At 36.1% G+C, this 14123-nt stretch overlaps 1 protein-coding gene and 1 non-coding gene across 5 annotated transcripts in view; one reads left to right on the forward strand and one right to left on the reverse strand.

The window, feature by feature from the left end:
- The window catches only part of CD1H11orf49 (chromosome D1 C11orf49 homolog), a 197045-nt gene that overhangs the window by 109018 nt on the left and 73904 nt on the right, over positions 1 to 14123 (forward strand). The gene's annotated exons all lie outside the window — the stretch shown is intronic.
- On the reverse strand, positions 11130 to 11233 carry LOC123602768. Its single transcript, XR_006714546.1, has one exon. It is a non-coding gene; the product is annotated as a U6 spliceosomal RNA (small nuclear RNA).

Below are 14123 nucleotides of genomic sequence, written 5' to 3' on the forward strand. Positions count from 1 at the left end.
GATGCATACAGTCTCATTGGGAAGACGACTAAAGAGTGGTATAGTGTAGGGGTACCTGGGTGGCTCAGTCGGTTGAGCCTCAGACTCTCGATTTTGGCTTGGGTCATGATCTCATGATTTGTGAGATCTGTGCTGACAGCAGGGAGCCTGCTTGGGATTCTCTCTCTCCCTCTCTCTCTCTTTCTCTCTCTCTGCCCCTTCTTTGCTTGCTCTCTATCTCTGTCTCTCTCTCAAAATAAATAAAGAACATTTAAATTTTAAAAAGAGTGGTATAGTGTAATCAGGTGTCAGGATACGTGTTTCAAAGAAGTGCTACAGGTCACCAGGAAGAGGAAGTCATGTGGAAGCTTTCATTAAAGACAGTTGGCTCAGGTTGAACCTTGAAAGATGGCTGAATAGGACTAAGAGGAAGGAAAAGGGCATTTTAGGCAGCGTGAGCACTGAGGTGATAAAGGTATCTGGAAAGACAGTGAGGAAACCAGCTTATCTGGAGTAATAAGCAAATATGATTTGTGGTAGAGAAATTTACTCTCTTGCCAAACTTATTCCATAAGCTATCTTTATTTGGATCTATTACAAACTACATTTTAGTATACTTGAGCATTTTAAAAAGCAGATCCTATCAGAGTAAATGAATTCTGAATATTGAAAACTGAAAACTGAATTCTGAATATTGACCTAAAGTGACATAAAAACTAGGACCGCTGGGAACATTTCATTATGTTAGTGTATTGAGGATGAAAGACTTCAGTATGTGTACCCTGTAATCCTGTCATCTCTGTCAGAAGCTTGCTCTCAATTCAGCCAGTGGCTTTTTGTACAGCCTTATAATTTGTAATTAACATATTCCTACCCCTTTCTTCTTCTATTAAAAAAAAAAATCAAAGAGTGGGACATGAAGGATGGGGCCAAAACAAAAACAAAAGTTTATTTTCGAAAAGGACATTAAGAATGAGACTCTTCCAAACAATGGAGTCAGGATTGGCTTTCAGTAGTTACTTGGTTAACATGATTGCATTACGTTTGTAGTAAACTCGCTAAATACTGTAGCTATGTAAACTATACTTATCATGCAAACAAGTTTTTCTGAGAACCATATATTTGACATTTTAAATACAAAATGTCAGTCATAAAGCTTTCCTTTTTGAATTCGTGTATTTATTAAATGCTTTCAGTGTTCAAAGCGCCATGCTGGGTGATGAAAAGTACGCAGAGAACTCATTCATTCATCTCTTCATTTACTCAACAGTATTTGCTGAGTGTGTCCTCAGTGCCAGGTTGTTATTCTAGGTGCTGGAACTAAAAGGATAGAGATAGTTCTCTTTTTAAGAAGTTCATAGTTTGGGGGCGCCTGGGTGGCTCAGTTGGTTAAGTGTCCAACTTTGGCTCAGGTCATGATCTCACAGTTCGTTAGTTTGAGCTCCACATTGGGTTCTCTGCTGTCACCCCAGGAGTGTAACAGTAAAAAAACTGGGCTTCCAGAAAAAGAAAACAGAGGAATTAGAATGCCATCAGGTTTCTTAATAGCAGCACTGGAAGCTAAAAAACAATAGAGCAATGCTTTCCGAATTCTAAGGCAAAATTATTTCTGACCTAGAATTCTGTACCAAACCAACTCTGAGATAGAATACAGATTTTTAGATAGGCAAGAGCTTATAAATTTTAACTCCCATAAACCTTTTCTCATGAAACTGCTGGAGGATGTATTTTATCAAAAAATGGGATTAAATCTAAAAAGATAGAATTATGGGATCTAGGAACAAGGGATCCAACAACACAGGGCAGAGGTAAAGAGAATTCGTAGGATGATAATGAATGATAGTCCCAGACAACCATTTGTGCAGGAGAGCTAGAAAACAAACAATTCAGATTGGAGAGCAGAAAACTCCTAGAGGAATGTGTATAAGAATATAAAAAAAAGAACTGACAAAACTTTTTAGTTTTATCATTTGGAGAAGTAGAGATTCATTTGGAGAAGTAGAGATTAATACTTCAGTTAAAGAAGTAACAATTAGGGGTGCCTGGCTGGCTCAGACAGACGGTGGAGCATGCGACGCTTGCTCTTGGGGTTGTGAGTTTGAGCCCCACGTTGGGTGTAGACATTACCTGAAAATAAAATCTTTAATTAGAAAAAAAAAGTAGTGATTAATACTTAGAAACTCCAAGCAAACCAAGAAAGTGGTAAGTATTCCAAGAAAAAAAGTTGTATAAGAAAAAATGTGCTAATAATATAGCACATTATATGTGCTATATGTGCTATATGTGGCTTGGCTGTGAATAATGTTTATAGAGCATAAAAATATAAGTACTGAACATTTTAAGCTAAAATTAGCACTATATAGGGGCACCAGGGTGGCTCAGTTGGTTGAACGACCGACTTCAGTTCAGGTCATGATCTCACGGTCCGTGAGTTCGAGCCCCGCGTGGGGCTCTGTGCTGACAGCTCAGAGCCTGGAGCCTGTTTCGGATTCTGTGTCTCCCTCTCGCTGACCCTCCCCTGTTCATGCTCTGTCTCTCTCTGTCTCAAAAATAAATAAAATGTTTAAAAAATTTTTAATAAAAATAAAAAAATAATAAAATTAGCACTATGTATTAGAAAGATTGGAATATGGGAAGTGTGCGTAGGTGGTAAAAAAGATAATTTGTCATCTTCAACTAAGAGTCCAAAGATGATGTCTAAAACTTAAAAATTGATAAAGAGCAGCATAAACATATTGTTAAAAAATGAAAAGTGGAAAACAGAAGGCTCGGTGAGTTTGTGAAGTGGAATTAGTTAAGAGTTGCTGCTATAGCTTGATTTAGAGTCAACTGAGTTTGAAAAGCCAGTGAAACTTTCAAATGAGCTTGTCCAGCAGCTTTCAAGACTAATACAGAGATTGGAAGAGGAAATATGGTCAGTAGTTAAATCATGTGAATGAGTGAGATTGCTGAGGAATGAAAGTGTAGTGAGAGGGGAGATAAGGGAAGAACTTTGAGGGATCCTTATATTTAAAGGGTGAAGAAGGAAGAAGAATCAGGGAAGAAACAGTCAGCATGTATGAAAAGAAATGGCATAGTATGACATCATGAAGCCAAGGAGGAGAGTTCCAAGGAAAAGATGAGCAACAGTATCAGTTGTCACAGGTGGAAAACTAAGAAAAGACCCTTCGAATCCACAGTGATTGAGTGATCACCCATAACTTTCAAGAGAACAGTTTAGTTGAGCGATGGAAGCAGTATTGAAAGGATTACTGAGTGCATGAATGGGTGGTAAGAAAGAGATAATGAATATAGCACACCCTTCTGAGAAATTTGGCTTTGAAAAACAAAAGGAGAAGGCAGCTCTTTCTGCCCATGGGTCCTGTCCTGGGCTTTAGTAAAACACCGTTTCTGCACCCCCACCCCACAAAAAAAGTAGCTTTAGCGAATAGTCTTTGAAATTTTTTTAGATTAAGGGATCACTTAAACATATGTGAGTAGATAGCAAAGAGTTAATGGAAAAGGCAAGGTTAAAGGTGCAAGTGTAAGGGGATAATTGATAGAGCGAGGTCCCAGAGAAACAGAAAGAATATGGACTCAAGAGCACAGATGGAGAGATTAATCTTAGTAAGAAACAGGAAAGATTCTTTCTCTGAGAGAGGAAAGAAAGAGGTGAGGATAACTGAAGACAAAAAGAAATATTAAGGCATAGGGGAAGGAAATTGAAGGACTAAATAATCAGGTGACTTGATCTTCACAATAAAATAGTGTATCTGCTTAAGGTTGGGAGTTGGGGCAAAGGGTTAGTTTGGAAATTTGAGAATGGAAAATGTCTGGGGCAGCTGTTGTAAGAATGTAATACAAAGTCAGAAGGAGATGACTAAAAGGATTACCCAGTAGCCATGAGCATCCAGTTGAGGTTAGATATGAATTTGTAATAAAGCCAATCAATATGGTTTCTGGACTTCCTCCAAGAACGCTGTATCTCCAAAAGTTGTATTAGTCATCATCTTGGCGGGAGAAGGGTTTCCTTGGAGTATCTTAGGAGATCCCAGGGTTCAAAAACTTGAGAAAAATGTTTGCTCAAGGAGAGTTAATGCTCAGGAGTAGCAAAGAACAGACTTGCCTTGTGGGATACTTCCATCTGTGGGTCATTCAGAGGTCTTGTGGGAAGAATCATGGGCAATGAAAAAGAAATATACTTAAGAGACTTCAGAGAAGCAAAACAGTTTGGTATCAAAAAGATCTATAGCTGCGTGTATATCTAGACACACATCTGAGGGTGGGGGCATGTTGGAGAACATCTGGATTCAGATAAAAGAAGAGCAGAAGAGAAGTGACATCATCGTGGGATTAGACTGTAGTTTACCTAGCCAGATGGAAGGTATAGATTAAGCATTTTTGATGTACATCACAAAACTGGACTGAGTTAGGAGAGTATGGTGATAGGGATTTCAAATGTCAAGACATAAGCTCAAAGTCACATTCAGCCAGAAAACAGTATACTTGATTCCTTTGTGTTTTTCTGATCATTAAAGGAATACTTGCTTATTGTAGAAATGTAGTAGAACAGAAAGGTGTAATGAAGCAGAAGAATAATCACCTCCAAACCCACTACTAACAGCACTCACCATTTATTTATATACTTGCTGTTATTCCTAGTAGGGTTTTTGTTTTGGTTTGGTTTGGGTTTTTTTTTTTTTTTTTTTTTTTTTTTGCTTGTTTGGGGGTTTTTGTTTTTGTTTTTGGCTTACACAACAGAAATTTATTTTCTCACAGTCTCCAGGCTAAAAGTCTAAATCAAGGGGTCAGGAGGTTTGGTTTCTCCTGAGGCCTCTCTCCTTGGTCTAATTTTTTCTATATACATGGGTGTTTTTACACAATACATATTATGCTAAATATACATTTGTATAACCTTTTTTTAAATGTAGAAGCATTTTCTCATGTATAATTCTCACATATCCCATATATATCTTCATATATATCTAAAGTTCTTTTTAAATTTCATTTTATTTATTTTTTCTTCTTTAAAATTTTAAATCTTTGATTTGCCTTCATGTTATCTTTATCTCAGAAGGAGGCAACATGAGATAGGAGTTCTAGATATAATTATAAAAACAGTTTCACTCTGGGTGGCTCAGTCTGTTGAGCGTCCAACCGTTGATTTCAGCTCAGGTCATGATCTCGCGTTTGGTGAGTTCGAACTCTGCATTGGGCTCTGTGCTGATGGTGTGGAGCCTGCTTGGGATTCTCTCTGTCCCCTCTCTCTCTGTCCCTACCCTGCTAGCACTCTCTCTCTCTCAAAATAAAGAAATAAACTGTAAAAAAAATTTTTAACAGTTTCAACTCTTTACTATTTGCTATTCTTATTTATACTTTTCTGAAGATTCCAGTCAATACTATTAGGCAGGAAAAAGAAATAAAGAAATAAGAGACATAGAATTTTTAAGGGGAAGGAAAATTACATTATTTGGAAGTGATATAATTGCTTGGAAAGCCCAAGATAAACTGAAATCTATTATAAATATTATAAAACTTCAGCAAGGCAATAAGAGAAAATACACTAAAACGAATAATTTATTTAAAAATAATAGCCTTTATATATTCAAATAAGAAGAAAAGTCCCTTTTTATAATAGCAAGGGAAGATAAAATACCTATGAATAAACCCAACAAGAATATGCAAGATCATATGAAGAAGGCTTTAAAACACTACTGAAGAGGGGTGCCTGGGTGGCTCAGTTGATTAAGCATCTGACTTCAGCTCAGGTCACAGTCTCACAGTTCATGATTTCGGGCCCCACGCTGGGCTCTGTGCTGACAGCCTGGAGCCTGCTTCAGATTCTGTGTCTCCCTCTCTCTCTGCCCCTCCCTCACTCATGCTCTCTGTCTCTCTCAAAAATAAATAAAAATTTAAAAAATATTTTTAAAAAACCACTACTGAAGAACCAAAAAAACACTTGGGCATATGGAAAGGCATACTATGTTCTTGGAAAGGAAGACTTAAAAATCATAAAACTGTCAGTGCTCCTTTATCTAAGTCCTTTAGATAAAATAATTCCTTTAATCCTCACAACAGCCCATTGCAATGAACTTGCTCAGACTCACAGAGCCAGTAAGTGGCAGAGGTTGAATTTAAACTCAGGAAGTTGGCTCCAGTATACATGCTCTTCATCACTATGCTATACAAACATTCATTGTTGGCCCAGGAATAGATAAGTAAAAATCACCGGACCAGAATCGAGAAGCCCAGAAATTGACCCAAATGTGAAAGTGGAATTAACCTATGTTGGGGTAGGGAGGGCATGTGAAATCAATGAACTCAACTAGTAGCAATCTTTAAAAAAAATTAAGTTGGATTTCTTCCTTATACCTTATATAAAAATAAATTCCAGATGGATCAAAAATTTCAATGTAAAAATTGAAACCATAAATATACTCAAAGAAACCACAGGAAAATGTTTTTATAATCTCACAGAGAGAAAAGGCTTTCTAAATATGAATGGCAAAAAAAAAAAAAAAAAAAAAAAAAAAAAAAAAAAAACGCTGGAAGCCATAAAAGAAACTATTGATGTATTTCATTAGATAAAAAAGAATGAAAAATTGGCTTGACCAAAAAAACCCTATAAATAAAGACAAAAAATTAACAACAAACATGGAGAGATATTTGCAACTTATATTACAGATGAAGGGCCAATTTCCTTACATACAGAGTTCCTAGAAATCAATTATAAAAATACTGGGGCGCCTGGTGGTTCAGTTGGTTAAGCATCTGACTTTGGCTCAGGTCATGGTCTCATGGTTTGTGAGTTCGAGCCCCGCATCAGGCTGCTGTTGATGCAGAGCCTGCTTCAGATCTTCTCTCTCCCTCTCTCTCTCTGCCCCTCCCCTCTCATATGTGTTTTCTGTCAAAAATAAACTTTTTTTAAAAAAATCTAAAAAAAAAAACCAATAAGGTGTACAATTCAGTGGCTTTTAGTATATTCATATACAGTTGTACAACCATCACCACAATCAGTTTTAGAGTATTTTCATCACCAATTCCCCCCATTCCCCCACAAAACCCCATACCTAATTAGCAGTAACTCTAATTACTAATTACTTACTACTTTTCCCCCACCTACCCACTCCTAGCCCCAGGCAACCACTAATTTACTTTCTGTCTCTTTGGATTTACCTATTCTGAGAATTTCATATAAATGGAATCATACAATATGTGGGCCTCTGTGTCTGGTTTCTTTCACTTAAAATAATATTTTCAAGGTTCATCCATTCTATAGTGTATATGCATGCCTCATTCCTTTTTACGACCAAATAATATTCCATTGTATGGATGTACCACATTTGTTTATCTACTCATCTATGGACAGATATCTGAGTTGTTTCTTCTTTTTGGCTATTATGAATAATGCTGCTATGAATATCTGCATTCAAGTTTTTGTGTGAACATGTGCTTTCATTTCTCTTGGGTACATGCCTAGGAGTGGAATGCTTGGTCATATGGTGATTCTTGGTGTAACTTTTTGAGGAACTTCTTGACTGTTTTCCAAAGTAGCTGCATCATTTTACATTCCCACCAGCAAGATATGAATTATGGCTTCTCCACATTCTTGCCAACACTTGATATCATCTGTCTTTTTTATCATAAGCATCCTAATGGGTATGAAGTAGTATCTCATTGTGCTTTTGATTTATGTTTCTCTCATAACTAATGACGTAGAGCATCTTTTCACGTGCATATTGGTCATTTGTACAACTTCTTTGGAGAAATATTCATCTACATTGTGGTATGTATCAGCACATTTGTTTCTTTTTATTGCTGAGTAGTATTCCATGATATGAATATAACACAGTTTAGTTTTTGTTCACCTGTTAATGGACAGGTAAATTATCTAGTGTTTGGCTACTATCAATAAAGCTTCTATGAACATTTGTCTACAAGTCTTTTTGTGCACATATCTTTTCCCAGCTTTATGGTGATATAATTGACATATAACATTGTAAGTTTGAGGTATACAAAGCGATGATTTGATACATATATATATATATATATATATATATATATATATATATACTGCAAAATGATCACCACAATAAGGTTAGTTAACACCTACATCACCTCACATAAGCACCTGGTTTTTTTGTGGGTTTGTTGTTGTTGTTGTTTTGGGTGGTGAAAACATTTGAGATTTGCTTTCTTAGCAACTTTCAAGTATATAATACAGTATTCATAAGTACAGTCATTATGCTATATGTTACATCCCCAGAATTTGTTGATCTTATAACTAGAAGTTTATACCCTTTGATCAATATCTCCCCATTTCTCCCACCCCACAGTTCCTGGCAACCACCATTCTACTATTTCAATTAGTTTGTCTTTTTTAGATTCCATATATAATTTTTTTTATTTTAGAGAGAGTGAGTGTGAGTGGGGGAGAGGGGCAGAGAATGGGAGAGAGAGAGAGACAGACAGACAGACAGACAGAGAGACAGAGAGAGAGAATCCCAAGGAGGCTCCATGCTCAATATTGAGCCTAATGCAGGGCCCAGTCCCACAACCTGAGAATCACCACCCAAACCAAAATCGAGAGTCAGATGCTCAACTGACTGAGCCACACAGGCACCCCTAAGGTTCCATATATAATTTGAGATCATATAGCATTTGTTTTCCTCTGTCTGACTTATTTCACTTAGCATAATGCCTTCAAGATCCATCCATGTTACTGCAGAAGGCAGGATTTATGCCTCTTTTATGGCTGAATTGTATTCCACTATATACATATACCACATTTTTTTAATCCATTTGTACGTCAACACTTAGGTTGTTCCATGTCTTGACTATAGTGAAGAATGCTGAATGAACATGAGAGTGCAGATATGTCTTTGGGATAGTTATTTCATTTCCTATGGATATTATACCCAGATATGAGGTTGCTGGATCATATGATAGTTCTGTTTTTAACATTTTGAGAAACTTCATACTGTTTCCCAGAATGGCTGTACCAATTTACATTCCCCTTAACACAAGCATCTTATGTATATGTTGGTCATTAATATGTCTTCTTTCGGAAAATGTCTATTCAGGTTCTCTGCCCATTTTTTAATTGGATTATTTGGGGGTTTTGCTATTGAGTTGTATGAGTTCCTTATGTATTTTGGATATTGATGACTTATCAGATATATGGTTTGAAAATCTTTTCTCTCATTCTGTAGTTACCTTTTCATTTTGCTGACTGTTTATTTTGCTGTGCAGAGGCTTTTGTATTTGATGCAGTTACTTTTTGCCTTTGTTGCTTGCACTGTGGTATCACATCCAAAAAATCATTGCCAAGACCAATGTCAAGGAGCTTTCCCCCTATGTTTTCTTCTAGGAGTTTTACAGTTTTCAGATCTTCTATTTAAGTCTTTAATCCATTTCAAGTTAATTTTTGTGAGTGGTGTAAGATACGGGTCCAGTTTCATTCTTTTGCATATGAATAGCTTGTTTTCCTGGCATTGGCACCATTTATTGAAGAGACTATCCTTTCCCCATTGAGCATTCTTGGCTCCCTTGTCAAAGTTTGTTCACTGTATATGTGTGGATTTATTTTTATGCCCTTGATTCTGTTCCATTGGTCTGTGTATCTGTATTTGTGCCAGTACCATACTGTTTTGATCATATTAGCTTTGTAATATAGTTTGAAATCAGAAAGAATGATGCCTCCTGCTCTGCTTCTTTCTTAGGATTGATGTAGCTCTTCAGGGTCTTTTGTGGTTTCTTATGAATTTTAGGATTTTTTCCACCGCTATGACATATGCCATTGGAATTTTGATAGGGATTACATTGAATCTATAGATAGCTTTGAGGAGTAGGAGCGTTTTAACGTTAATTCTTCCAATTCATGAACACGGATATCTTTCCATTTGTTTGTGTCTTCTTCAGTGTTTTTCATCAAAGTCTGAGTTCTCAGTGTACAGATTTTTCACCTCTTTGATTACATTTATTCCTAAGTATTTTATTGTTTTTGATACTATTGTAAATGGGATTGTCTTCTTTATTTCTTTTTCAGATAACTTGTTGTTAGTGTACAAAAATGCAACTGATTTTTGTATGTTGATTTTGTGTCCTGCAACTTAACTGGATTGATTTTTTAGTTCTATCAGTTTTGGGATGGATTTTTTTTTTTTTTAGAAAGAGAGAGAGCACACACGAGCTAGAGAGAAGGGCAGAGGGAGAGAGAGATACAGAGTCCCAGTCAGGCTCCACGCTCAGTGCAGAGCCTGACGAAGGGCTCAATCCCATGACCCTGGGATCATGACCTGAGCCAAAATCGAGTTGGATTCTCAACTGACTATACCACCCAGCTGTCCCTGGATGGATTTTTTAAAGATTTTCTACATAAAGTTATATCATCTACAGAGACAATTTTACTTCTTTTTAAAAGAAAATTTTTTTTAATGTTTATTTATCTTCCAGAGTGAGACAGAACACAGTGTGGGAGGGGCAGAGAGAGAGGGAGACATAGAATCTGAAGCAGCTCCAGGTTCTGAGCTGTCAGCACAGAGCCTGACATGGGGCTTGAACCCAGAAACCACGAGATCATGACCTGAGCTGAAGTCGGACACCTAGCTGACTGAGCCACCAGGCGCCCCTTACTTCTTCCTTTCCAATTTGGATGGCTTCCATTTCTTTTTTATTCCCTAATTTCTCTGGCTAGGACTTCCAGTACTATGTTGGAAAGGAGTGATCTTGTTCATGGTCTTAGAGGGAGAGCCTTTAGTCTTTCACTATTATGTTAGCTATGGGCCATAAATGGCCTTTATTTTGTTGAAGTACATTGCTTCTATACCCAGTTTGTTCCGAGTTTTTTCATGAAAGGATGCTTAACTTCATGGACATATGTTTTTATTTCTCTTGGGTAAATATCTAAGGGATATTTGCTGGCAGACTTTTTCCAAAGTGATTGTACTGTTTTACATATCTACCAGCAATGTCTGAAAAATCCCAGTTGTTTCATATCCTTGCTAACATTTGGTGTTGTCAGTCTTCTTTTCCACCCAGCTTATTTATTGAGATATAATTTGTTGAGATATAATTGACAGATAACATTGTATAAGTTTAAAATATACAATGTGATGATTTGATATATGTATATGTTGTGAAATGATTATCACAGTAAGGTTATTTTTTTTTTAAATATGGAACACTTCACAAATTTGCATGTCATACTTGCACAGGGGCCATGCAAATCTCTGTATTGTCCCAATTTTAATATATGTGTTGCCAAAGCAAATACAGACTTTTCATTTTAGCCTTTCTAGTGAATATGAAGTGGTGTCTCATTGTGGTTTTAATTTGCATTTCCCTGATGATTACTGACACTGAACAGTTTTTTATTGCTTATTAGCCATTTTCTTTGTGAAGTGCCTCTTGAAATCTTTTGCTCAGTTTTGGGGGGGTTGTTTTAATTATTGTGTAGTAGGAGTTCCTTGTAACCAGTCTGGTTGTAAGTCGGATATGCTTATTGCAAATATTGCTACCATTCTTTGGCTTGTTTATTTCCTTAATGGTGCTCTCATTGAGCAGAAGTTTTTAAAGTCCACATTTGATCAATTTTTTTCTTTTATGATTAATGACTTCTGGGTCCAGTGTTAAAAAAACCTTTGCTACCCTAAGTTTGTGACAGTATTACCCTTCATTTTCGTCTAAAAGCATCAGAAATCTAGCTTTTATGTTTGGTCTATAATCCATCTTGAATCAATTTTTGTGGGTAGTTTGAGGTTGAGGTCAAGATCCTTTTTTGTACCATCTGGATAGCTAGTTGTTTATTCCAACACTATTTGTTGAAAAGACTTCACTTTTCCCACTCAATTGTTTTGGTTCCTTTGTTAAAAAAAAAAAACAACAACAAAAAACAAAAACAATTGACTATATATGTGTGGGTGTGTTTCTAGATTTTCTATTCTGTTCTATGGATATATTTGTTACACTTTAGTCTTGATTAGTTTAGCTTTATAATAAGGTAGTGTACACACCTCAGCTTTGCCTTTTTCTAGATTATTTTGGTCATTAGAGGTCCCTTGCATTTCTATATAACTTTTAGAATAAACTTGTCAATTTCTACAAAAAAAAAAAAAAAAGAAAGAAAAGTAAATAAAGCCTGACAAGAATTTGATTGAGATTTGAAGACTCTGTAGATCAATTCGGGGTGAATTGTCAACTTCACAGTATTGAATCTTCCAATCCATGGACATAGTACATTTTTCCTTAGATCTTCTTACATTTCTTTCAGCAATGCATTACAGCATTTAATATACAGATCTTACACATTTTATTAAAGTTATTCCTAAATATTTTGTTTTGTTCTCCCATTATAAATAGTATTTTTTTTAAGTTTATTTACTTATTTTGAGAAAGCAAGAGAGCACCAGTGACGGGAGGGGCAGAGAGAGAGGGAGAGAGAGAATCCCAAGCAGATTTCGCACTGTCAGTACAGAGCCTGATGCGGAGCTTGAACTCACAAACTGTGAGATCATGACCTGAGCTGAAATCAAGAGTCGGACGCTTAATCGACTGAGCCACCCAGGTGCCCCAATAGTATTATTTTGTAAAGTTATTTTCTTTACCGGTTTTCCATTTTAAGAATATAGAAATATAGGGGCACCTGGGTGGCTCAGTCAGTTAAGCATCTGACTCTTGATCTCAGCCAAGGTCTTGAGCTCAGGGTCATGAGTTCAAGCCCCGCACTGGGCTCTGTGCTGAACATGAAGCCTACTTAAAAAAAATAAATAAATAAAATTACATATATATAATTGCCTTTTGTACATTATATCCTGTGACTTTGGTAAATTCACTTATTCTCATAGTTTCTTTGTAGATTTCTTAGAATTTTCTGCAGCAAAATCATGTCACATGCAAATAGAGGCAGTTTTACTTCTTCCTTTACAATCTTGGTAAGGGTCTTTCTTTTTTCTTTCTTTATTGCACAGAGTAGGACCTCATTACAATATTAAATAGAAGTGGTAAGAGCAGATAACATTGATTTGGCCAGAAAGTTTTCAGTCTTTAGAATTAAATATGAGGTTTTTCATGGATGCCCTTTAGTAGGTTGAGGAAATTTACTTTTATTCTTAGTTTGGTGAGAATTTTTATTGTGAATGGGTATTCAATTTTTTATTTTTCTGAATGTATTGAGTGACATATGATTTTTCCCCTTTCTGATGTTCATGTGGATAAATCCACCTTAGTCGTGATTTATTATCATTTTCACATATCATTGGATTTCTTTAACATTTTATTAATAACTTCCGCATCTATCCAATGAGGTATTTTAGGCTACGGTTTTCTTTTCTAGTAATATCCTCTCTGTCCTGAGTGTCAGGATTATTCTGACATTAAATCATTAATCATAAAAACATTGTGATTAAACTCATAAAATGCATTTGGAAGTATTTCCTCCTATCTTTTCTGAAAGGGTTTATATAAGATTGGTGATTTTTTTTAAGTGTCTCTTTTTCTAAGAAGACTTGAACTTTTAAGTTAGGTTCAGTCTGCTTCTTGTAAGCTCTTTTCCTAACATTTCTCATACATATAATTATTTGCTTAAATTCTACTTTTCTTGGGGCACCTGGGTGGCTAAGTCGGTTAAGCATCTGACTTTGGCTCACGTCATGATCTCGCGGTTGGTGAGTTCAAGTTCTGCATCAGGCTGTCTGCTGTCAGCAAAGACCCCGCTTTGGATCCTCTGTCCCCCTTTCTCTGTCCCTCCCCAGCTTGTGCGTAGACTGTAAGTTCCAGGAAAGCATTTATCTATCTTGCTTACTCTATGTTCCTAGCATCTAGCCAAGTGCCTGGTTCACGGTATATATAAATGAATACTTACTGAATTGCATTAAATTAAAGGGAAAGAGACTAGGAAAACTGAGAATTGTGGCAAAATACTGAAGACAATATAAAAAGTTTTCCTTTTAATTTTTTTATTTTAATTTTTTATTTGAGCATAATGGATGCACAATGTTACATTAGTTTCAGGTGTACAACAGAGTAATTCAACATCTCTGTATGTTTTGCTGTGCACACCACAAGTAGTTACCATCTGTCACCATACAAGTATTATAATATAAGTGATTATATTTTATGATGTACCTTTTATTCCTATGATGTATTCATTCCATAACTGGAAGCCT

Source organism: Leopardus geoffroyi, chromosome D1 (assembly GCF_018350155.1).
Source record: "Leopardus geoffroyi isolate Oge1 chromosome D1, O.geoffroyi_Oge1_pat1.0, whole genome shotgun sequence".
NCBI classification, from domain to species: domain Eukaryota; kingdom Metazoa; phylum Chordata; class Mammalia; order Carnivora; family Felidae; genus Leopardus; species Leopardus geoffroyi.